Below are 26,112 nucleotides of genomic sequence, written 5' to 3'. Positions count from 1 at the left end.
TACCTCAGGAAACGTCCAAGTCCACCCTTCCTAAGGTTCCACCTCAAACCTCTACCGACAGGTGAAGTAAGGTCACTTCAAAATCAAGAAACTCCATATACCAGCTCCTGCACGTATTGTCAAATGCCCATTGTGCAGACTCTAAAACATATCATAATGTTATGTGCAGGAACTCAAGATTTAAGAACCAAACTCCTGAAACGATTTGTTCACAGAGAAGAGGGGTTGTATATGGATGAGTTTTGGGAAAGTCTAACTGATGGACATGACATTTTACTTACCAATTAAATTTTTAACATTCTGCAAATATGGGTTTATTGCTGTATTAATGAATTAATGAATTGAAGATTTTCTAATTGTAACAAATGTGTTTCATATTCTGAAAAGTAGACATGTGTCGGCTGTGACATAATATATATATATTTTTAAATAGGTTAAAGAGAAAGGGAACCAAAGCGCATCCCTGCCTCAATCCTATGTCAGTATTCATCCACTGTGAGAGGTCCTTGGCTTGATTTAATTGCACAAAAATACCTGAGCTTTCATGCAAAGGTACAATCAGCTTCAAAGGGCCTGGAAGCACTCCCCATTGTTGTAATTTAGACCATAATCTGCAGCGGTCAACCCGATCAAACGCTGTAGATAGGTTTAGCAAGGTCACATAAACAGTAAGATTTTGCGTCCCCTTCTTCTCTCCTGAAGTTCCCTTAATATGGCACCATTGATGTAATTGAGTTCTCCCGGCGGAAACCCATTTGGAACTTGTCCAATCTCCCTGTAGAACTTGTCCAAGCCTCAAGATGACACAATAATATTCCTGCAAAGATTTTCACTTTCTATGTACAATATGGAGATTAGCCTCTAGTTCTTTGGGTCCCATTTGTCCCCCCTCTTATATATCGGGACAATGCAAGCTAATTGCCATGTCTCTGGGAACTTCCCGCTGACCATTGTATCTGTGAAAAAAAGGGAGAGGACAATCGACCAGAAATTCACGTCGTTCTTTAAGACATCATCTGTAATCCCACTAGGTCCCGGAGCTCCAGATGGGATTGCCCTTTTAATCAATAGGCTGATTGTGCCTGGATTTAGTTCGAGGTCATAACTAAATTGTTCTACTTCCGCAAGATTAATGCGCTCACCCTGTGACTGAGGAGGGTTCAGAGAGCCAATTTCACTAAATGTTTCACCCACAAACTCCCTGAGACTGCGTTCAGTTGACTCAGTGCCTGTGATTTGTTCAGTGAATTTACTGTGGCCTAAAATGTCTGGGTGTCTTTTTTTATAAATATTTTAAGCATTTGCTCCGCAACGCCCTGCATAATGATGGCTTTATCATTTTTACAGTAGTTCTTATTTTATTTTTTTTAGGGCTCGAGATTTGCATCATTCCTCTACTGGGTCAAATGAGCAGGTCTTTATTAACTTGAGTCCCCTTCTCTCCTTCTGCGAACCAAATTCTTGTTATATGTATGTGCATGTAGGGGTTCTCCTGCCTTCTTTTCACTACCCTGGGTCATTTTCTTTGCATGCACTCTGCCAAAGTATCCAAATAGTTTTCTACTCCAAAACAGAAGATTTATCTTTCATATGTTGTGGTTTGAAGTATAATCTGTATGCATTGATTTAAATTGGACACATTCCTTGGTGTCCATTTTAACCTATTTCCCCTGTTGACCAGTATTAAATCCTTTATGGCACTACACCTGAACCTTGTGTAGCATATGTTAAAGGTCCTCAGACCATGCTGTCATCACTCCATTTATTTTGGACCACTTCTATGTCTGAGCAGGACCCAAACAGGGTATAGTCCGCAAAGCCGTAGTCAAGCACTGATCTACTGTCTCCCCTTTGTACATTGGTTTGTCCAATTTCCTCTGCTAGGGTAATCTTATTTAAACCGAGAGATGTCATCATTGTCACACATTTTAATCCCGCCAGGGCCTTAAAAGTATGAAGAATGGGGTCTGGGAGTGTTTCAGGACTGTTTCAGGTATATCTTGCCCTGGAAACACATCTGGGCAGTCTGCATTAAGGTCCCCTGCCAACAGGACCATGCCCCTCACATTTAGGTCCCTCGAGGTCATTATACATTTTTGAATATGCCCCGCGATGCCAATAAATATTAATCTATAGAAGCTTCACCGACACCTCTTGGTTTATCAATTCGACAGCCAGGATCCTGAACAGCGTATTAGGAATAGCCTTCGTTAACAAGTTATGGCCTGTACAGATTGCTACTACCAATCCTCCTGAAGTTCTACCCGCCACTCCTGTCCTAGCGGCCTGGAAGCAAACATCATAACCATCCAATAGTGGACAGTTGACTAACCAAGTTTCCTGTAAAAATATACAGCTGTTCACTGTTAATATAGAACAAGCTTCGTTGTTTCCCTGAAAATGCATAAAGACCTGGGAATTCAAGGAGACCAATTTCAGTCCCATTTCCAATAACCCTTGCCGAATACTTTGGTCATTTACTTCCCTCATACCACTGAGTGTGTATTACCATTCCGAATTCAAATTGGGGGCACTCTCTCTGCGCCAGACTCGACCCCCCTTCCCTGTAATCATTTAGTCCAACATTTGGCAAATAATTTCAGGCGGAGGGAGCTTCTCTTCCATTCTTACAAGCAGTCAGCCTCCCAAAGCTTTCAAATGTAAACATCAGAGCGTTGAACCTAGCGACTTCTGCTGGTACCAGCCATATAGCCAAATGAGAGTGGAAATAAATGACACATAGATTCAAGGCCTAGTAGGAAAATGTATCCTTTCTATATCCAGAGATGAAATTGATCTTAGTGTTGGGATTTCATATAAAATGGATCTATTCAAGCAAACATCCGCCCCACAATTCAAAATGCATGACACAAGTACTTTGATTTCATCCAAATTTGAGTTACAAGCCAAACCGAATGCCCATAATATCCACCTTCCGGGCAGTTCTCCTTCCGTTATGTTGGGGCTTGATGTGTGTGATTACCTACCACACATCTCATTCCACCTAACAAACTTGTAAGAGCATGGGGCTCATTAAGGCCCTCTTGTGGGCTGGACATTACTCGCTGAGGTCCTGCTGGAAACCTGGTCGACATCTTTTCTCTCCTCTCCATTCTGTGCCATCGTTTGAAGGCTCCTCCAGTGTCCGACTTTTACTCTGGGCTCTTTTTTGTGTCACCCACCAGTACAGTTTGCCAAACAATTGATCCAGGTCAAAATTTGTGTTGCAATTATTGAAGTTCAAAGAGGCTGTTGCCCTTCCTTCTACCTTTTGGGTATTTCTTCTCTGTTTTTCCCAATGTCCAATGTCTGTACTTCCCAAAGGTATTGCCTCTTGAATATGTGTTGAAGCAATTGGAACTCCTAAGCATGTTTCTAAATTCATCATGGAGGTGACTTCAAAGCCCGTATTTCTGGCCCTAGTCTCCATGCCCTCCTCACACCATATCTTGTCCTCCACTGTTGCGCACAGTTGGCCGCAATGCAGCTTTTCCCTTTGTTGATGGTTTATAATCGTATCAGTTTGAGTGCTTAATGAAACAGGTATGTCGAACTGAACTCCCACATCCCTCTTGCTACTATTTTCCCTGGATAATTTAAGATGTATTTCTGCATTTTTTCCCAGAGCTTTAGTCTCTTCTGTGCAAATCTGGCGAGTGCTAACTTGCTGTAGACTTATCCAATAAATTTACCAAATCAGTCGAGGAGCCGAACACTGAAGCATCACAAGATTGCTGTATCACACTGGCTTGAGGAGGGAGCGGGGTGAAATCCAACACCATTGAGTCGGCATGGTCTATCAAACTAAGATCATTCACATGGGAATGATCCACTCTTGCAGTCGCTTTTGGTTTTGCCCCCAAACCTCATTCCGTGCTTGAAACTGATTTTGTGAAAAAGTCGCTAATCAGTTGCCCTTTATAAGTGAACCTAAGTTGCCCCTTCAGTGTTCGTGGCAAATGGAGGGCAATTCATTATCTTTAGATATTGGATCTGCTTTTTTTTTAGTTGCTGGCCTCCCTATGTGTAGTTGATGTTGGACTTCCCCGGCTAAATTAAATGGTAAATCTGCCACTAAAGCGTCTTCTTGAAAGGACACACATTTGCCGGAATGGGACAGACCGGCTCGTCTAGAAGCAATTAGATCTATGGACAGGCCATTGCTGTTCACTGTTGGAGGGAATTTACCGTTTCCTTGGCTCCTCAGGCCGGCACGACCAGTCGGCGGATTCCCATTATTATGTTCACCTTGGTCAATGGACTGCAATTCCTGATTGTCACTGCCGCTAGTTGACTTTGTGATGTTATTATGACTGGGGGCCATTTTGACCGTACCTCAGCTTCAAGCGTTAAGCCAGTTAATCCTTCAAGGCTGGGGTTGCTTCCGAATCATTCTAGATGTAACAGAGATCTAGAAGTTATCTCTATTAATCCCAGCTAAATAGGCAGTTAAGAAAGCAGTTAAGTAGGCAGTGTGAGTGCTTACAGGGGGCAAGTACAAGTACAAAGTTTGTCAGGTTAGTATAACTTGCCTTACTGCTTGCCGTACTCTACCAAAGAATGATTGCTTGCCTGCACCGACGCAGAGCATGGTTAATGCCTGCCAGCATTTGCCAAAACTTGCAAAGACCTGCAGCTTGCCACCTCTGCCCCCGCCTTCACTGCAGTGCACTTCGCAGTGTTCTCAACATTCTCAGCATTCTCCTCATTCTCTGAGGTCTCCAAGAGCGGCGACAGCCTCTGACAAAGCTTGAGGAAAGGACCACTCAGCGTCGAGCATCAAGCTGCACCGTAACTTTTCAAAACCTCTGAAACAAACAGCAGCCGCTACCGACACTCTCCCCTCGCCTACGAGGGGACATAATCTGTGATGTGCTGATCCCAAATGTCTGTGGGAATTGCTCAACTCAAAGGGCAAGCTTTTCAGGAATGTTTCAGTGCTCCCGAACCGAAATGTTGCACCCTCTGCGCACATCCTCTATGTCTATGTCTCTTTCTATCATATCCTCTTCACAGGTGGTGATGATGCATAGAGACCCAGGAGAGGCAAGTAGAGGGCTGGGCGGTTGGCAGTCACTTGTTGGAGGTGTGGCTGCTAGTTCTTCAGCACTCTGATAGAGGTCAGGTCTTAGCTAACACATTACCACCTTATGTTTGCCTCTCTGGGATCTACATCAGTCTCCTTCTGGCCACAGGAGGCGGCAAAAAGAAATTCAGAAATGTGCAGATGGTTGCATAATGTCTAGTTTACGAAGCAGGCAGAAGGAGAGCATGCATTATGGCCACGTTGGAACAACAATCCAGAACAAAATGTTTTGCCAGTACAGCATTCTGGCCAGTCCCAGTCCTATTCTTGCAGTAACTGAAGTTCACATTTGTATTACTCTGTATCTTTGTGAAAGGGCTGAAGAGCAGCCATCCATTTCTCTCAGACTGGGTAAAGCATTTGGAGTGGTGCACGGTCAGATTTGGGTCTTTATCATTTAGCGAACCGCAAAGACCTTCTAGATAATGTTTACCAGCATGTCTAATGACAACAGTATCATCAATTAACCTATTCCATTGTCTATCTTTAGTATAAAACTGATTATTACTGAAGATCTATTTATTTTCAATAGTGCCCATATACATATTTCTAAAATAGGGGAAAGAATAGCCCCCAGAGCAGATATTTAAATTCACATACTGTAATCTCCCTTGGAAACGGAAATCGTTTTTGCCAAAGCTTTTCTCATCAGATAAATTACAAAGCTAGTAGGCATCCTATGTGGTCTTGGTCAATCATTCGAAGCTGTTTCTACCACCTCTAAAGCAACTGTTTGATGGCTGTCAGTATACAGGGCAGAAATATTGAAATTGACCAACCAATCTGCATTGCAGTTGAATTCCATATGTTTCAAATGATGGTTAAATGAAGTTATCTGCAAATGTTCCCAGTGGTTTTAAGATCCACATCCAGATCCTATGGCTCTACCAGGTGTCTGTGTCAAAACGTACTTGCATTTACTCATAATCTTTCCCTGGGCTTCATGGTCTTTCTGGGTTTGCTCTGTCCTGTTCTGTGGTGTACTATCAGGTAGTATTACATAAAGGAAAGTGGCATGTCCATTGATGCAGCATATTGCAAACCAGTTGTGCAGCAATGGAAAATGGTATGCCCCCACATTGAAGGCCTTCTCGGAAAGTTTCTGACAAAGTTTCCAGACAAAACAACATTTGAATGTATGACAGACTGAGGGCCTTGTAAAATTGAAAGTTGTGCCTTTGTTGTCTTGCAGCCCATGAAGCATGCAGGTACCATCCTATGTCAGGGTAATCTAAAGCACTTTTGGGGCCCTGGGAACGGACATCTTTGGGGCCCCCCTCCACCAAACCAAAAGAATTAAGGGATCAAGAATACTGGTCGCGTCCCTCACCCGTCGCGCTCACAACCTATAGGTTGATATGCTGTCTTGCAGCATAAGCACGTTTACTCCCTTTAAGTCCCCTTGCCCTCTTCATTCTTGTTCTAATCAGAATGATAAACAAGTAGCATTTGAAGACTGACATTAGTAGTCTACAAAGGGGTAACAGTTCTAGTACATACAGGATACGTTTTATCAATAACATCCAGGAAGGTAGATGTAGTATTAATGCAGGACCGTATGTAAAAGGTACATGTAACCCATAATAGACAGAGAACTCACATTAGCTGCCTCACAGAATGCAAAAGTGCTCATGCATGGATAGAGACCACCAATTGGAAGGAAGGAAAACGCTACATACCGTAGCATGGATAGTGGAGGCAGATTAGAAGCTACCAGGAAGGTGTCTTTATCCAGACAGACGGATTAGAAGTGGGATATGGTTTTCAAATAGTGTTGCCATTAGATATCGAAGGAACAAATACCTGTGGTGTGCGATATAAATATGATCACTATTATCACAGTGAAACAATGAATAAGGCTGTTATGAAGATCATACCATGAGAAGGAAATCACTCAGAAGGACTGACAATTTTGAAAGGTTTGGGGACTGGCAATATTGAGAGGTTAGGCAATACAAGATTAAATGAGATGCCCAGGATCACACATTGGTTAAGGTGTGAAGTTGGAATGAGTGCCAACTCTGCAATTTCTGCATTTGAACACTTTCTTTTCCAGTTCTTACCATGAACTAAAACAATCAAATTTTATTTAAAAAACGGACTTGGAAGGTAGACAAATCACATTACCAAACGTGACCATTTAAAAAATATATATTATAGAAGGGTGTTCTGCTAAATGGTAATGATTCTAGCTTAATTCTCTCCATCATCAAGGGAAGTAGATTTAACAAATTTAATCTGGGTTTGTCCTTTGTATTTTAAAGCTTTAAATACTTCCAAAACAATGGCTTGTGACATTTTCATTTATAAACTTGTATAAAAACCTTTGACTTTTACCAAAAAAAAAACGTTTTTTAATGTCAAACAAGCAGACCTTAACATATGCTTGACTGAAGCCTGCAACATATGGTCCGCTTTCTTCTGTCTACCAACCCTTCCACCCAAATGGCCTACATAAGAAGAAAGATCAAGTAATGGGCTAAACGATACCAGCAGCATGCAAGAAGGCAAACCTCACAGAAAGCAGCAAAGTAATGTTAGATATATTAGTTGATTTGACCAGGGTCACTGTATCGTCTGCTGGGAAATACAGGATACAACAATCAACGCTTTTATTCCATAGTCCTGAATTTGGATACTTATTCACCTCTTGGACTAACAATGTATGCCATCGTTGGAGGTGATTGCCTAGGCTTTACAACACCCCATCTGAACAAACTAATTTCTAGACCTTCAGAAAAACAGATATAATGTTAGTTTTTATAGCAACCCCTATCAGGTACAGGTACTTTGCTGATAATAGCAGATGTTGTTCTGCAAAACCAAGTACATATGTAGGCAGGTTTATGAACTTCAGACAAAGGAAAGGCTCAGCCAGCCTTGCTGGAATGTGATATTCTAATTTAGCATATGAACACATATCCCTGCAATGGGTGCTTCACACACGGAGCTAACTTCTGAACCATTGTGACACTCAATTTATCAATATGCATTTCACCATTGTCTATTGCACATGATCAACATAATTCCCACAGGAAGGAAAGAATGCTACAGAGTTGTGCCATAAGGAACACACAAACTATGTATACCACATTGAACACAGAAAGGAATACATGATGACTTGATCAAGGCAGCATGCACTTGCCAAAACAGTAAGGCAATGGGTTTAGAGCCTCAGCAGCAATCCACAAAATATTCTGACGTGTGCTATTTAAAACTGGTGAACAATGGAATCTTACTTCTTCAGATCAGCTAGCCTTGTGAGGCCCCCTCCAAGGTGGGGGCCCTGGGCAAGTGCCCCTTTTGCCCTCCCGTAAAAATGCCTCTGTCCTATGTGGCATGCTGTTGTTACTATTGTTGTTCATCAGTGAGTGTTACGGTGTCATTGCATTGAATTACTTTGAATAGATTTGTGCCTGTTGTTTTCCTTATGTTTGTTGAGGTATTTCTTCTTGGTGATGGTAATTGTGATCAGTTGTCCTTTTATGTTGCGGAGATGCAGATTCTACCTTTTCTTCCTCTCTCTCTTTGTCCTTTAGTTGTGGCTTCCCTTGTCTCTAGTGGGCTTGACTACTGTAATGCGCTTTACCTGGCTCACCCAGCGGGCCTTATCCATTGGCTGCAACTGCTGCAGAACCTGGCTGCCTGTGTTGCCACTGAGACGCCATATGGCTCCCATATGAGTCTGGTTCTACGTCGTCTTCACTGGCTCACGGTGAAGCAGCGCTTAGTCTTCAAGTCTCTCTGTCTGGTCCATCGGGCCTACTACCAGGTCGGGCTGACTTCCTCTGAGATAAGTTCCAACCTTATGTCCAATGTCGTAGTCTTCGATCTGGAAGCGAGTATCTTGTCTTGGTTCCTAAATTCCGCCTCCAGAGAGTTGAGTTGATGGCCGGGCCTTCTCTGTGACGACTAGTAAGCTTTTGTTGTGGCTGTTTGTGTGTATCCTCGCGCCAAGATGCCTTTGGTAAATGTGCACGCTATAAATTCAACTAACATAACATAACATGGTGTTAACGTCCCACCATGTCTAACACTGGTCGCTGTTTTTAACATGTGGGCGGGTGGAATTAGACATGGAAGTAAGGGTATGTAACCACCCCCGGTGGGGGGACGAGGGTTGGTGGAAGGAATAAGAAAAGTAATTAGGTTGTGTAACCCCCCACCCAGAGGCGATGGAATTTAGGCCCATAGAGCATAGATGTGTGGCAAAGGTAACCCTATAGAAGTGGTAAGGGCAATAGCATTGCAAGCAGTGGGCAAAGTGGACTTGTCAATTGCAAGCATGGTGTGCTCCCATAGCATAGGGTCCTATAGGCTCACATGCTTTGCAGTTTTAAATCTGTGGGTGTGGTTATGGGCAGGGGTGCAGACAGTTTGATTTATTTACCTGTTAGGTTGTTTCCCACAGCTACTAAAGCTAAGACATGGTGTGACGAAATCCAGACAGCCATGCGCAACAAACTTAGCACACTCCAAACCAAAATCCAGTCCACTAAGCACCTGCTCTCCACCACGCCATGACCTGGATCACCTCCATCCCACAAGACAGAACCATGCAAGTATTTTCTGGCATAGCCTCCACCTCACCCACCATCATGTTCTGTGGAGTTCTTCAAGGCTCCTGCCTCTCCCCCACCCTCTACAACATCTTTACTCACCCACTCTTCCTCATCCTCGATGCTGTGGGTATCTCCTACACAAACTACACAGACGATACCCAGATCCTCCTCACCCTCACGGGCAACTATGACAAGGACTCTGCTGTGCTTAACAACATTTACAACACCATCCAGGCCTGGATGGCAGCAAACGGACTATGCCTCAACTCTGACAAGACAGAACTCCTCCTGGTAGGTTCGGCCAACACATTAAAAAATCTCGACTCACAATTTAACCACTTTGCTATTGACTCCATCAACATTCCTGTATCAGACTCAGTCAAAACCAGTCTATTTAGACTCCAATCTATCCATGAGTAAACAAGTTAGTGTTATCGCCTCTTTGGCAGCATACCACGCCAAACTAATCAATGCATTCCTCTCCAAAGAGAACTGCACCACCATAGCCAGAGCCATCACAGGTTCAAGGCTAGACTACTGCAACGTCCACTTCCTGGGAACCTCCACCAAAAACCTGGACATACTACAAGTCATCCAGAACAACGCACACCGCGCAGCTCAAGGCATCGCTAAAAGAGAGCACATTACTGCCGCCAGGAGAGCAGCCCACTGGCTTCCAATAAAAGAGAGAATCTTATTCAAAACCCTACCACTGACCCACAAGTACATCTACCACTCTGCACCCGAATACCTCTCACAAAGGATTCACCCCTGTTCCTCCACAAGGCCAATTAGGACACCCTACGCTAAACATGCTATGTCTGCCGATGGTAACAAGAATCAGAGCAAGTGGCTCCAGCTTCCCCTACCTAGCACCATCACATTGGAATGCCCTACCTCCCTCTATACGAGGCGAGGCCTCCCTCATTACCTCTTGCAAAGCTATGAAAACAGTGCTCTTCACCTGAAACACGCTGCTATCTACAGCCATAATCTACCTGCTCACCACATAAATGTGATCTCACATAGATGTTACTCACCTATGTTCATATGTATATTATATGTATCCTAATGTATACTTGCTCTTTTTGCTCAATGTACAACTGTTTCTCCCCATGTGCCCTCTCCCTGTAACTAAGCTCCCGTCAAGTAACAGTGCCTCAATGCTCAAGGGCTGCTGTGCGCTATACAAATGTAATAAGTAAATACTTACTGCTGGATTGGGTCTTGCGGCTGACGGGTACTGATCTCTAACCTTCATTAATTGCTAGATGTAGCAGGTGAACAATAAAGTAGTTATACCAGGGTGGTGTGTGGGTGCACATCATTAGAGTAGGTATGTGAGTAGCCCAGCCACCATGGGGTTTGGAGAGGTCGATAGGTGGGCAGGGCTATTCGAGTAGTTATGCAGCACAATGTCTGGGGAGTGTGGACATCAAATGTATATGGACAGCTGGCCACATTGCTAACAGACTGTAAATATCCATCAGCGTTAAGTGACAAGTACATGGCGACAGACAGGTCATTGCTGTGGCACCTGTGCTGCAGGGGATTGGGTGTGAACAGCCATCAACTGTGTTCCAGGGAAGAGAGAATGCTATCAGGAAATCACTGTGTCCAGCCTCCCACAGTGCTTGCGTGCGTTTGGCAGGGCCGGTCATCAAGTGTACTCTCGGTGTGATGCTTCTATGTGTGATAGTGGGTGTGATTTGAAGGATACAACTATTGCATCGACACACTGATGCATCCTCTGTGTCGGTGGGTGAATGTACAAACAGAAGACCGCCTAGTCTGTTACACATCATACCACCAGATGCCACAACCCTCCCAGAATGGAAACAAAAGACTGCAATAGGGTATCAACTAGGACCCCTGGTTTGTCCTGCTATGGGCCCTGTATCTGAAACAAGACAACAATGCAGATCATATTCTCCCCTCCATCCTACACTCTAGAGAGACATGAAGACCCTACCCTCTAACGAGCATCTTGTAGAACCAACTCTACTTTCCCCCCTCTACATCCACCGCCCACACCCCCGCCCCCTACCGTACCCTATTCCTGCTACCAGCCCTCAGGGTGCACCCTGTCCCTACAGTGCTCTGTGTGTCCCTGCTCGGCTTTCGATTAGCTTGCAGAAATACATACAATACTTCCATTCATCAAGTGAAGCTCTTTGAGGACGGCGTGATGGGAGCTGGGAAATGAAGTTGAAGGAGAGCTCTAGCAACTGTGTTTTGAATTAAGTTTTGTTGCACGCCCACTGAGTTACAATCATCAGTTCTGCAACTGATGCATGCATACAGCAGCGAGACCTGTGGAAAGTAGTAGCTTTGTGGGGCAGTTTGTTATCTCTGATGCTTACCAAGCTGTGCACCTCATTTCCTGAAAGGATGCTTACATTGGTGGGGGTAGATAAGGGAATGCATAATGTCAGTAACACTCCAATCCATTAATTCAACTTTAGAGAATATAAGCTTAATTTTTGATGCATCATGTCGTTTACTGCGGTCATAGCATAGATGATAAAAACGAATTGCTAATGATAGAGGGACAGCTGTCTTGACTTAGTAAAATGTGTCTCTCAGCCACACATATGAAAAATAAGGTTTCAGAAGAATGTAAGAGTTTGGACAGGTGCTGAAGAAAGAGATTACAATCGTATAGAATGATGGGTTATATGTCATTCCATCGCCCGTTTTTTTTTTCACTGCCTTTTTTTCCCGCTGATTGTTTGCTGCATAAACACATCGATTTTTGGGGGGGGGGGGGTTACCGCCAAGCTCCCTTTCCCAGATTCACAACCTTCGCTCCACACACTCCTAACCCTTATATCAATTTACCCAGCCCTCCCCCTGCCCCCCACCCATGTGTTTTGATGAGTTTTTGCAGCAAAACATCGGAGGCAAAAAACCCTGCCAGGGGGGAGAGGGGGCGGATAGGGGGGCAACGGCTGATAAATGAACGTCGTACCTAATGATGACAGACCGGAGCCCCAAGACTTCCAAATATCATATTTTTTGATGCATTTGATTTAAAGGTAATAGTCTGCTTCCTTTCTTAGAGGGATGATCTCAACTATTTTGTGGCCAGATTATTAACACCAAAGCAGTGGCAAGGCCCACGCAGTATCGATTTTACCAAATGTTGATGTTGGACACATTATCATTCACATACAGTAAAGTCGGACATTTTGCGCCATATTCAGGTGTCTATCGTAATATGGAGGATGATGAGTCAGATACAGATGCGACAGGGGGGCAAAGCAAGAGGGGAGGTGACATGTCCAGGGCAGGCCACACAGTGAACGACAAAGGGAGCAAAGAGAAAACATGTGAATCATAGAGGAAGTGGGGGTGAGGGCCAAGTTATGGGTGGCATTGGGGCAAAGATCGGGGTTCGGGATTGGGCCCCACTGATAGTGTGGGAGAGGAGGTGGGGCAGAAAAGAAAAAATACCAAAAGGTGCCCGTGAAGTTGCCAATCCAAAAAACACAAGGGGCGCGCCTGGAAAATAACTATGCAGACAGGATTCTTTGGAAGAAGGAATGGATTCTGAGTGGTAGGTGTTAGGCAGAATCCTACGCAGTTCCCTTAGGGAGCACTACAGAAGATTAGGACTACAGGTTATGCAATAAATTATTTACACCCTCTTAACTCAACACACAAGTCACTATCATTAAAGCAAGTTAAAACAGTCAAGAAAAGTATACACAACTCCCTATTTAAATTGTAGACAAGTTTGAGCAAGAGTGAAAACTGCGCAAAAAGGCACAGTGTAAACCAAGCAGAAATGGCACTCTAACACTTTCTTTAGAGGGAGGGAAAGGTCAAGTTATACAGGGTTAGACTCCTAAACACACCAGCAACACGTCGCAATTGGATTGTGAACAAGTTAGGCAAGGTAGTACTTTAGCATAAGCAATACTTAGGTGAAAACCGAGCAAAATGGCACTTCAACAATATATAAAGGGGAAGGAAATCTGGTTATAAGAGTTTAGGCGCACCAACAAAATTCTTGATGAAAATCAATCTAGAGAAGGCAGTTGTAACAGAATTAGCCAGAGTCAATAGGCCTGTGCCAGAGTCAGTGGTATGAGGCAAAGTGCCCAGGATAAACGGTTCTAGTAGCTGCAGTCAAGTCTTTGTTTAATGGTTGAAAAGGAGGGTGCAAAAGGTAAAAAGACATTGTTAGACGATTGGGGCGGCCAGCCCAGAAGGTAAGTAAAGGATTTAAAACACCTTTAGCAGTACCCAACGAAACAGGAGGCCTGGTGCAACAATGTACCTTAAAAGTGGAAGAGGCTCCTGCGGTGGCGGTAGTTCCTGGCAATTCCTGCAGTTCGGGAGATCCACCAGAAGAAGAGAGGCTCTCATTGTGGAGGAAGGTTCGAGTCACTGTACTGCCCAGGGAAGAAGCCGGCCGCGGTGATGCCAAAACGGAATAATAGGTACGCTCCTGGGCCATGGCCTGATTTCACCACCTCCTACCTCATGACCAAGGTAGACCACTTTACTCTGACCAATTTGACATTTGCTTGCCTTTATGGTTAGCTGGGCCTGCTCAAGAGCCTGCAAAACATATCTTAGCTGGTCAACATGTTCTTTCCAAGTAGGGCTGAACACTGCAATGTCATCCAAGTATGCCATGCAGAAGTCCTCCATCCCACTCAGAACCTGATTAACCATCCTTGGAATGTAGCAGGTGCATTCTTTAATCCAAAAGTCATAACCTTAAATTGGTATAAGGCAGCTGGGGTGGAGAATGCAGTTTTCTCCTTAGCATGGTCTGTCAAGGCTATTTGCCAATAGCCTGACGTGAGGTCAAATGTGCTGAGGTACTTGGTGGAACCAAGTCTATCCACCAGCTCATCTGTCCTTGGCAAATGATGGGCATCAGTCTTAGTGTCTGCATTTAGAGATCTATAGTCCACACAGAATCTCACCTCCTTGGATCCTGCCTTTGGTACTAACACAACTGGGCTAGACCATGGACTAGTAGAGGGCTCTATTAGCCTGAGATCAAGCATCTTGTTGACCTCTCCTTTGATGTGGGTTCTTACATTCTCTGACATTCTGTAACCCCTGGTTTTGACACGTAAACAGTCACCAGTGTTGATATCATGCTGGCCCCAAGGGGTCAAGCCTGGTGAAAGTGAGAACAGGGAGGGCAAATTGATTCAGCAAAACTTTGCACTCCTCCTGTTGTTCAGAAGTCAGATTAGAAGAGAGATTAACTCCTTCTATTTTCTCATCTAAAGGTTCGCCTCTGAGAAGGTCAGGCAGAGGTTCACTGTCCTCCTCCTCTTGAACTGAAGGTAGAAGCAAAGCTCCCACTTCTGGTCTCGACACATAAGCCTTCAAACGGTTGGTGTGAAAGACTCTGGGAGCCTCCTTAGGATTGCCTAAATCCACCAGATAGTTCACCTCTACAAGTTTTCCCACAATCTTAAAAGGTCCTATCCACTTGTCCTCCAAAGCCCTCTGCCTTGTTGGCACCATAACATGAACTAGCTGGTCTTGAGTGAACTCAACCATGTTGGCCTTCTGGTCATGCCAATGCTTAACCAGAGCCTGACCTGCTTTCAAGTTGTCAATTGCTTCAGCCATCATGTGTGACATTCTCCTCCTGAGTACTATCACATAGTCAGTCACTCTGACTGGCTTGGGGGAAGGAGCACTCTCCAACCCCTCCTTAATCAGGGCCAATGGACCTCTGACTGGATGGCCATAGAGAAGTTCAAAGGGACTGTAACCCACTCCCTCTTGAGGGACTTCTCAGAGAAAGGCATGGCAGTAGGCAATCCCACTTTCTTTTAAGGGGGTCTTCTAAAGCTCCTATCATGCTCTTTATGGTTCTGTTGAACCTTTTTACTAATCCATTTGTCTGAGGGTGGTAGGCGGTAGAGAACTTGTAGGTAACTCCACAGTTTTTCCACATGGCCTTCATGTAGTGGGACATAAAATTTGACCCCCTGTCGGATATAACCTCCTTAGGAAACCCAACCTGGGTAAAAATACCAAGGAGGGCCTTAGCCACAGCTTGGCCTGTAACCGTCCCGAATAGCTTCAGGATAACCAGTAGCATGGTCTACTATAACAAGTATAAACCTGTTGCCTGAAGAGGATGGAGGGTCAAGAGGACCAACAATGTCGATTCTCACCCTCTCAAATGGTACTCCCACCACAGGGAGAGGCAATAAAGGTGCCACGTTCTTGAAGTCACTCTTACCAGAGGTTTGGCAGGTGTGGCAACTCTTGCAATACTTATCTACCTCAGCGCTCATTTTAGGCCAATAAAAGTAGAGAGAGAGCCTTTCCTTGGTCTTCTTGAAACTCAAGTGACCAGCCAAAGGAATCTCATGGGCTAGTTGCAAGAATTGGAGTCTGTCCTCTTGGGGCACTACAAGTCTTTTGTAGTCTCCAGGGGTTGACTCAGTCGGTTCACTGTAGAAGAGGCCATCTTCCCAATGCAACCTATACATCCCAGGCTCTTGCCCTTCAAGCTGAGAAGATGCCTGGTGGTGAAGACCTTCCAGAGTTGGACATTCTCTTTGTCCCCTACTGAAGTCTGCCCTGATGGGTCCACCTTCTGCCAGTAAAGACTTCAGCTCAGGATGGTCCACAGGGTCCAGCTCTCCAATAAGATCCTGGCCTTCTACTAGTTCTGAATCCTCAGGTTCTAGTTCAACCACACAGGGTTGTACCTCACCCTCAGCCTCAGCTGGAGGAGGAGTCACAGGTGTGACTTTGGACAACCTAGGAGATGTCCTGGTTGGAAGCACAGGAGTGCTTCCTGCTGGTTTCTTCTTAGAAGTCTTGGGTTTCCCCTTTGCTTCTGGTTGCTCCGAAATAGCAGTTAGTAACTCCAGTGGAGTAGGAGTGATTTATTTTTCTATCATCTCCTCAGGAGAGCCCCTCAAGGTCCTCTCCCTTGCAGGTCTGGTGAGCTCCTGTAGTCTTTTGCTGGGAGGTTTGGGAGTACTTGACACTACTCCAAGATCTTTTAGTTCATTTCCTAACAGAACCCTTCCAGGTACTTTCGATTGTACACTAACAGGTATCCTTACAGTCATGTCATTGCACTGGATGAGATCTGGTAACTGGGGAATCATCTGCACAGGCCCTCCAGCTAACTTGGTGAGGCGTTTTGGTGCCTTAGCAACATCCTCCACCTTGAAAAAATATTTGTCCTCTACAGTTATGCTGGCTCCACTGTCTCTATTGGAAGGGGTCTCCTGACCATTCACTAGGACACTGTCCTTATAATAATCTTTAGTATTATTTGGGATAGAATTATAGACATCTAAATTATGTTGTTCCCACAACCCCAAGAACACTAAAGAAACACTAGCTGAGACTCTTATGGGGTCTTCAGCTAGTAGTTGAAAGTTTCCACTGGCCATTTCTACTTCCTCCTCAGGAGTGAAGGCTAAGGAGACAGTGTGGACCCCTGAAGGTTTACCCTTACATCTGGGATCCCCTTTCACATGGTCAGTTGAACCACAAACATAACATTTCCCAAATGTCTTTATGAATGGTGATTTGTTCTGACCTTCTTCTGGTCTGGGACCAGAAGGTACATTAGCCTGATTCCGTTTCCCTTGTGGTTTACCCGTAGAGTTTTGTTTGTGGCCCTCTTTGGAATTGGAATTATTTGAATTCTCTTTGTTGACTTTCGTAGGCTGTTTTCCCTCATCCTTTATCTGGGTAACCTTAGAATCCTCGTGTGTAGCCCTGTTGGCAACCCACAAGTCAGCAGCCTTAACTAGCTTCTTGGAATCTATTTCCTTTGAATCAGCCACATGCCCTCTGAGCTCAGGAGAGCAGGCATCATAGATAGACTCCAACATGACAAGATTTTTCATTCCTTCATAAGTGTTCACTCTGTAACCCTTAATCCATCCCTCTAAGTTTTTCAAACACTCACCCACCCAGGTAGCCCAAGGGGTACCATCATGCTTTTTGAGGGTCCTAAACCTCTTAAGGTACTGGGAAGAAGTCTTCCCAAATCTAGCAATTAAAGCTAGCTTCACACATTCATAATCCATCCTATCCACCTCCCCCAACTCCATTACCACATCAACTGCAACGGGGGGGGGGGGGGGCTAGAGAATAACCAAGGAAGCAACTGATTCCCTATGATTTCCCGGAGCCCATGATTGTATTCAAACATAGCTAGCCAATCTAACACATCCAACATAGTTTTATACATACCCACAATCTCTTTAGGCATCCGGGGTCTCTTTGGACTGGAAGATGTAGAGGATCCGAGGAGAGAAGCATTTCCACAGACAATTTCTTCATCTCTAACTCATGAATGAGCTCCATTTCTCTGAGCCTAAGTTATTGGTGTTTCTGTTCAGTTTGGGCACTAACTCTTTTGAATTCAAGTTCAAGCCTCATTTTTACTTGTGTGATAAACTCAGGACTTAATGTGGGACCTGACAAAGGTCCAGTAGCCAAGGCTTGAGGCCTTTGAGCATGCAGAGGGCCAGTGGGGGCTACATTGTCAGCCTCCTCTTCCTCATCTGTCTCAACAATAACATCATCAACATTATCATCCTCAATATTTGCTACAGTTGCTGGGGGACTAGGCACTACAGCCCCACTCTCCAGACTTTGTTTCTCCAACAATCTTTCAATCAACTCTGATTTCTTGCCTTTGACAGGAAGACTTTGGTGTCTACACAGATCCCTTAAGTAATCAGCAGTATTTACAAGGAGGGTCTCCTGGCTATAGCTTTCCATATTTGACTTGATTTCTTTCAAATTAGCTTTTAGTGATTGTTAAGCCTTGTGATTAGTTGAACCAAGGTACTAGCAGCACTCTAAAATGTAAACTCACTACTTTATCCACGCCGCTGTACACCAGTGTTAGGCAGAATCCTATGCAGTTCCCTTAGGGAGCACTACAGAAGATTAGGACTACAGGTATATGCAATAATCCCCTTTGATATCAGTCTGTACCACACATATTTAGTTGTTAGCTGTGAATGAGCAGCCAGACTTATCTCAAGAGGGAGATGAGCAGTATTCAGGGTTTACACAATAGGACTACAGCACTGTGGGACAAGAAAACACTGACCAAAGCTTTGTATCAAAATGAATATATATTTATTTTACACACTCTTAACTCAACACACAAGTCACTATCATTAAAGCAAGTTATAACAGTCAAGAAAAGTATACACAACTCCCTATTTAAATTGTAGACAAGTTTGAGCAAGTGTGAAAACTGAGCAAAATGGCACAGTGTAAACCAAGCAGAAATGCCCCTCTAACAATTTCTTTAGAGGGAGGGAAAGGTCAAGTTATACAGGGTTAGAATCCTATATACACCAGCAACACTTCCCAATTGGATTGTGAACAAGTTAGGCAAGGTAGTACTTTAGCATAAGCAATACTTAGGTGAAAACCGAGCAAAATGGCACTTCAACAATATATAAGGGGGAAGGAAAGGTGGTTATAAGAGTTTAGGTGCACCAACACATTTCTTAATGAAAAGCAATCTAGAGAAGGCAGTTGTAACAGAATTAGCCAGAGTCAATATGCCTGTGCCAGAGTCAGTGGTACGAGGCAAAGTGCCCAGGATCAAACGGTTCTAGTAGCTGCAGTCAAGTCTTTGTTTAACAGTTGAAAAGGAGGGTGCAGAAGGTAAAAAGACAATGTTAGACGATAGGGGCGGCCAGCCCAGAAGGTAAGTAAAGGATTTAAAACACCTTTAGCAGTACCCAACGACACGGGAAGCCTGGCGGAACAATGTACCTTAAAAGAGGAAGAGGCTCCTGCGGTGGCGGTAGTTCCTGGCAGTTCCTGCAGTTTGGGAGATCCAGCAGAGGAAGAGAGGCTCTCGTTGTGGAGGCAGATTCGAGTCACTGCACTGCCCAGGTAAGAAGCCGACCGCGGTGATGCCAAAACAGAATAAAAGGTACGCTCCTTTAAATCGCGGTCGTGGTGGACAGGTGCCTGGCTATCTGGTCTCCTCGTGCTTGGCACTGGCGATTCGACCAAAGCAGGTCCTGGAAGTCGATTGTCGAACTGGTTGGCCCCACCAGCTCAAGGGAAGAAGTCTCTTGCAGGTGAAGATCTTCTCTTGTCGTTTGAGAAAAGTGGTGAAGATCTGCAGCAGGGCTTCGCCGGTGGCTCAGTCACTGCAGATGTCTTTGGCTTCTCTCACCTTCGAATTTCTCAGGTCCAGTGGTGACGTCTTGTCCTCCAGTCCTCAGATCCCTGCTTTTATGCAGAAAAAGCCCCATTCATACAGCCTAGCTGTCACTCACACAGCAGGGTGGTTATCCTGGTGGGATAAACCCGTAGCCTATCAGGGCAGAGTGTGACTTGGGTTGCTTAGGCAACCCTGTCCAGAGTGCCTACTCCCCCTCCCACACATCCCGTGTACCCCAGACTCACTGGCGCCTGAAGGAGGGCTTCTGTCCAGAAGCCTGCCAAAAGGACGAACAAAGGGGTCCCGACCGGGGTTTGGATTACAGCGCGAGACACGAGAAAGAAATATTATCAAAGATCTGGCAAAAAAAACACCAGAGTAAAGTTAATAAAAAGATAAACCGGCGGTATGTTAAAGGCTGTCACAAAAAGTGGTAGCCTCGAACAATGGGAAAATCCCATAGGAAAATATTTGCGGTCGAATATTAATGGTAGTAACCACTGCCACCAGCCAGAAACTTTGGAGAGAGGGACTGGACAGTACCCTCTCGAAAATGAACCCCACGGAAAAACTATTAACCCTTCCCACTACCTCCATAGTCAATTGTAACTTTGCATGCCCTGGGACAGTAGTCAGTCCCAGGGTATGGAGTCTATGTTTGGGGGTCATTATGACACCCCCGTGTTACTGCACTGAGGGTGCTGTGTAACACACATGAATAAAATGATACCTTTGGGGGTGAGAAAAACCATAAGCACAAAATAGCCCCAAACACACATCAAAAAATATGCCTAAGAGTGGGAAAAAGAGTCTCACTCTTAGCAGGAGAAAAAAATAAACCCTGGAAATCCAGCAAAGCTGCTGGGGGACTCTATAGGTAAGGGAAATTAGCCTTTAACGAGAATTCTCCCTAACACTAGGACAAGACGCCATAACACATCACATGGGCAATTTTGGTAACAAGAAAATGGGCATAATTTGTAAGCAGAAAGTCAGGAAACACAGCATGTCGGCAAGATGGATTTCCGTCTGCTGGAGGGAATTTCTGATTTTTAGACATTTTCGGGAGCTCTAGTAAATTAATTTTGCCATGACAATCAGATGTGCAAAAAGTCTCTCCTTCAGGCAGTGGTCTAAAAATGTGTTTGGTGGGTTTTTACCCAGATGGGCCTATCGGACATTTGGATCATAATTAAAATGCACACACCCTACCTATCATAAACATACATATGGAAATGAACACGTGCAGAAACTGAGTAATCGTTTCTCTCATAGGTTTCCTTTTAAAAGTGTAATTGGTGGGTGATGTTGCGCAGCGACATGAGTTAGTTGCATATCCGTCTGGCTCTGCTCTGGCAAGACCGACGCAAAGCTGCCTTGAGACCCCCAGACTCTGAAAAACCTTGGATCAGGCTTGAGAAGGTCATCAGACCACCCAGGCAGGCAATTAGCGTTCCGCAAGCAGAGATTTTGACTGTTTTTGAGGCCAAGAAGCCAAGATGGCAGCGACGGGGAGCTCCAACTGTAAGAACAGTGGAGTGCACCTGACAGATGCAGTTGGCGAGGAGGACTGTGGTGGGAAGTGGTGGGGGACTGTGGTCGGAGAACTCCGTTGCAGCACCTTGAGGAGGGGAGAAGAGAGAGGCAGTCCTGTGGGACTGACAGCAGAAGTCGGGGTCTCAGCAATGTGTCCGCATCAAGGACCGGGTTCTGATGGGGCTCATACAGTACACCACAAAGTTAGCCCTTTGCCCGGAAGACGTGAGCTATGCAGACGCAAATGTCCCCCGTGAGCGAGAAGGTGAGGGGAGTAGACGGGGGAAAAGGACAATGGGGTTGAGTCATGGCTTGGAGGTAAGCAGGAGGCCATGCAACCCCCCCTCCGGGCTGCTTGCCAAGCGGCAGACTAGGAAGCTGCTGCGTGTGGCACACCGCCCCTGAAGGAGCTAAAAGATCAGAAGCGCCCTCAGAACCGCAACATCTTTGAACCGTGAGTGGCAGGGATCGAAATGGCAGTGGAGAAGGAAGTCTGACATGGCCAACCCACTCTGTACACCCTGAGTACCGGGAGACGCAGCAGACAGCTTTGAAATCCACCATGCAAACATGGTCAAGGAAAAGAATAGGAAGACGGGCTTGCAGGCAAAAATGGATGCCTACACGGACTCGCCTATGTGGGCCGTTACTGAAGTGGCAAGGAGGAAGAACTCAACAACAGAAGAGGGACAGGCAGCCCCATCGCCCCAGGACATCCTGCACGCAACAAGAGACTCCAGAACTTCACTGGATCTGAAAATTGACACCATTGGCAAACATTTCAGACTCCTGAGACAGGATCTCCACAAGATGTTGTAAATAGTGGGGGAAGTGGAGCAGAAGATTTCGGACATCGAGGCACATTGGGACCAGTTAAGAAAGAAATCGCCAAGCTCAGAAGCAGAACTAAGACCCTGGAAGTAAGGGTTGAAGACGTGGAAGGCGGGCCCGCAGAAACAACATACGCATTCTGGGTCTCCCTGAAAAAATTGAAGGCTCACCCATGGAACATTACTTGGAAGGCTGACTGAAAGAATGGATGGATCCCAGCGGGCTGTCCAGCTTTTTCCAATGGAAAGGGCCCATAAGGTCTCCAGCAGGGTGGATCTTCCAGGTGCCCAGCCAAGGCGGGTAATAGCAAAACTGCACAATTATATAGACCGAGACGTTACAGATGGCTTAGAGTAGAGGTGTAGAAATATGCCATGTTCTTCCCGGCGACCCTTTGGGTCATAGTGTTCAAAGGGCACTGTTCTTCTCGGATCCTATGGAAACATGGGACTGGCTGGATGGAGGTGGTATTCCAACAGAGAGTGCCCACGGTAAAGAAAAGGATAACCTGAGTGGTTAGGTCCTGCTTCAGTTAAACATAGTGATTGAATAGACATTTGTGTAACACTTGCAAGAGGACTTGCCGAGGATGATCGCCTTAGCTATGGACATAGGGGCAGTGGCTTCTGTCGGAGCAGAGCGAGCTCCTACCTTAAGGTGCACCCCCACAACATGCACCCTTGTGTACCTATGCACGTTGGTGGTTGGTTACGGGTGATTTATTTGGGGTTGACAGATGCTTCAGGTTGGGGGAAGAGTGGGGTGGGACATACTCAAGCTTTCGTCATTGGAAGTTCACAGTTTCATGGTACGTACAGCAAACAAAATCAGTTTTCACACCATAGAGCTCTGGGTGGAACCCCAAGAAACATCCCTAAGAGGAACTACACATGGCTGATGCACTAACGGGACAGGACAGGGAGAGGGTGGCAAGGCACAGTTGCATGACATGGAACGTGAATGGGATCCAGACAAAATAAAGAGGGGGAGTGGTCTCCAATTTCCTCAATACACACAAAACTGACATAGTGCTCTTACAAGAAACACATCTGATAGGATCGCTGTGCTCATTTCTAGGGAGGGTGAAATACACGGTGGCACCACATGCAGGTTTCTGTCAGGGTTTCAGAGAGGTCACAATTTTAATTGGGAAATCTCTCCCTTTGAGCCTTTCATTAGTGGAAAGAGACACCGATGGTAGATACCTACTGCTAATGGGCAGATACAGGGGAATCCACATGTATAATCTCTGTCTATGCTCCGCCATCCCTTCAGACAGTAACTTGCATGAAGATACAATCCCTGTTAGCCAAACATGGGGGACATCACTGTCGTCGAGAGGAGACTCCAACGACACTGCGATGCCTCAGTAAGACGGATCCTCCCACACAAGGGGAAGAATTACCTGCACACAAAACTATTTACCTTTATCGAAGCGATGTGACTGAGGGATACCTGGTGAGAACTACACACATCAGCAATGGGCTTCTCATTCTATTAGAATGCACATAACTCTTTCTCGAGGATTACCTCTTGGTCCCAGGCACGATTGTAGAAAGAGTGACAAAGGCTATCTTTTTGCTAAGGGGCATTTCAGATCATCACACTAGCATGGGAGGCGTATAATGTGATTCTCAGGGGTTGTGCTATTGCAGCGATAGGACATCATAGGCGTGCAAGGCGGTCCCAGATGAATAAGGCTGAGGATGAAGTAAGGGAAGCAGAGGGGAATCATATTGAGTGACAATCTGATAGTAACTGGAAGGAACGGGAACTGCCCAGGTGCATTGCCCAGCTCTAGTGAAGTTTAAGGTCAAAGTGGGTCATGAAGGCTAAGCTCTATGAGATGGGCAATAAATGGGGGAGGATGCTTGCATGGCTGGAGAGGAGGGAAGAGGGAAACAGGTGGGTAAGGGAAATAAAAACAGAAACCGATCAAAACGCTAACCAAGAGGGAGGATTTCGCTGAGGCCTTTGCCCAATTCTATCAACAGTTGTATAGGGAGAAAGAGGAGGGTAGCTGGAGGAGATAGAGAACTACCTGGCCACCATAGGTTTGTCTGAGGTGGAGGTGGATGCCCACCAATCACGAGAACAGGACCCACTGAGGAGGAGATCCAGTGGGTAATAGGGCAGCTACAATCAAGGGAAACCCCCGTCCCCAATAGCTTCCCACTCGAACTGTGGAAGTTGGCAGGGCAGAGGGTGGTGACCGCAATGGGCGCAATGTTTCTCGAAAGCTTGGAACAGGGGGATCTCCAGCAGACTACAATAGGGGTTATCCACAAGGAGTATGTTGCTTACCTGTAACTGTTCTTCAGCATTGGTTTCTTTCATAGATTCACATGCTGTGAATATTCCCTGGCATCAGGCTGGGAATCCTCAGTTACCTTATTTATTCCTTGCCTAAAGCATAACTATTAATTGTGTGGGATGTCACCCTCCTTATGGGTGTTTTTGATACCAACCAATGGGACATCCCCTCCTCCTCCTCTCCTCAGATTCTGACCTGTCATGCTGACCAGATCCATAAGGTTTTTAACTTGTTGGGGCAGAAGGTGGGCTCATGTGAATCTATGAAAGATATCAATGCTGGAGAACAGGAGTTACAGGTAAGCTACTCCTTCTCCAGAATTGAATCTTGCTTAGATTCACATGCTGTGAATAGACTTCGCAGCTGTACATAGTGTTAGAGGGTGTAAAAGGGTAAACAGCCTACCTTACTGAAAAAGATGCTGCAGGACTGCTCTCACTGTCTAAATGTTCACTGTGTGCTGTTTCTCCAAGCAGTAGTACCTTGTAAACGTATGTGGCACTGATCATGTAGCTGCTTGGCAAATGTCTGTGATGGAGATGCCCAATATGGCACGAAAATATCGTAAATAAAAAAAAATGAATGGTTTAAATGATCAGAATTTTGGCTGTACCAAAATTACATACAGCCGAAAAATGCCAAATATTTTAACCATTTATTATTTATTTTAATTCTTAATAACCCGCCAAATCGCCTGAAGGCCTCAAGGTGCACTTAAAGGACAGACAGAAGACGCATCACAAGACAATGGAAACAGTGTCAGACAAAGCAGCAACTGAAACTAGGGAGCCCTGAAGAGAAAAGTTTTGAACTTCTTTTTGAAGTCTACCAGAGATGTGATCTTTTCAGATCCAAAGGGATGGAGCTCCAAGTGACCGGAGCAGGAAATCAAAAGTTGTCTTCCCAAATTTGGCTAAGCGATGAGTTTAGCCTGGTCAAGAGACCTAAGTGATCGTGAGGGCAAATAACGCTCAATGCTTTTGGACAGATAGACGGGCGCTACAACGGTCAGGCACTTGAAAGTGAGGGTCAGGATCTTAAAGGAAGCCCGGTGCCTAACAGGCAACCAGTGCAGGGATTGTCTGGCTTCAGTGATATTGCTCTAAACGCACCATTTTGTGTGACCTGAAGGCCGGCAAAATTGGACTGAGCGGTGCCCGTCAAAAGACTATTACAATAGTCGATCCGCAAGTTAACCAAGTCGGATGCAAGGATGGACATGTTGTTCACAGAGAGAAATGGACGCAGATAACCCAACTGTTTATTAATCCAGCCACAAGAGGCACAGGTCTTGGCAACATTTTGCCTCATGGTGAGCTCAGAGTCAAGCGTGACGCCAAGCGTTTTGATGCTCTTGGCCACAGGAACGATGACATTGGTGATGGAAAAGGTGAGAGAGAGGTTTTTAGCATATGATTTGAGGCAGTGATAACAATCTCAGTCTTATCCTTGTTGAGTGCTATAGAATTCACCACCATCCATGAGTGAATGATGGTGTAAATGGCGTTAATGGCCTCAGAGTCCTTAGTATAAGTGCCTGACAGTTCAAGGATGACCTGGGTGTCATCGGCATAATTAGTATACCAGACACCCAGGTCATCAAGCATCATGAGGAGAG

Source organism: Ambystoma mexicanum, chromosome 10 (genome assembly GCF_040938575.1).
Source record: "Ambystoma mexicanum isolate Mex_15411 chromosome 10, UKY_AmexF1_1, whole genome shotgun sequence".
Lineage (NCBI taxonomy): Eukaryota > Metazoa > Chordata > Amphibia > Caudata > Ambystomatidae > Ambystoma > Ambystoma mexicanum.
The sequence above is the reverse complement of the archived record's forward strand: the minus strand, read 5'-3'. Positions refer to the sequence as shown.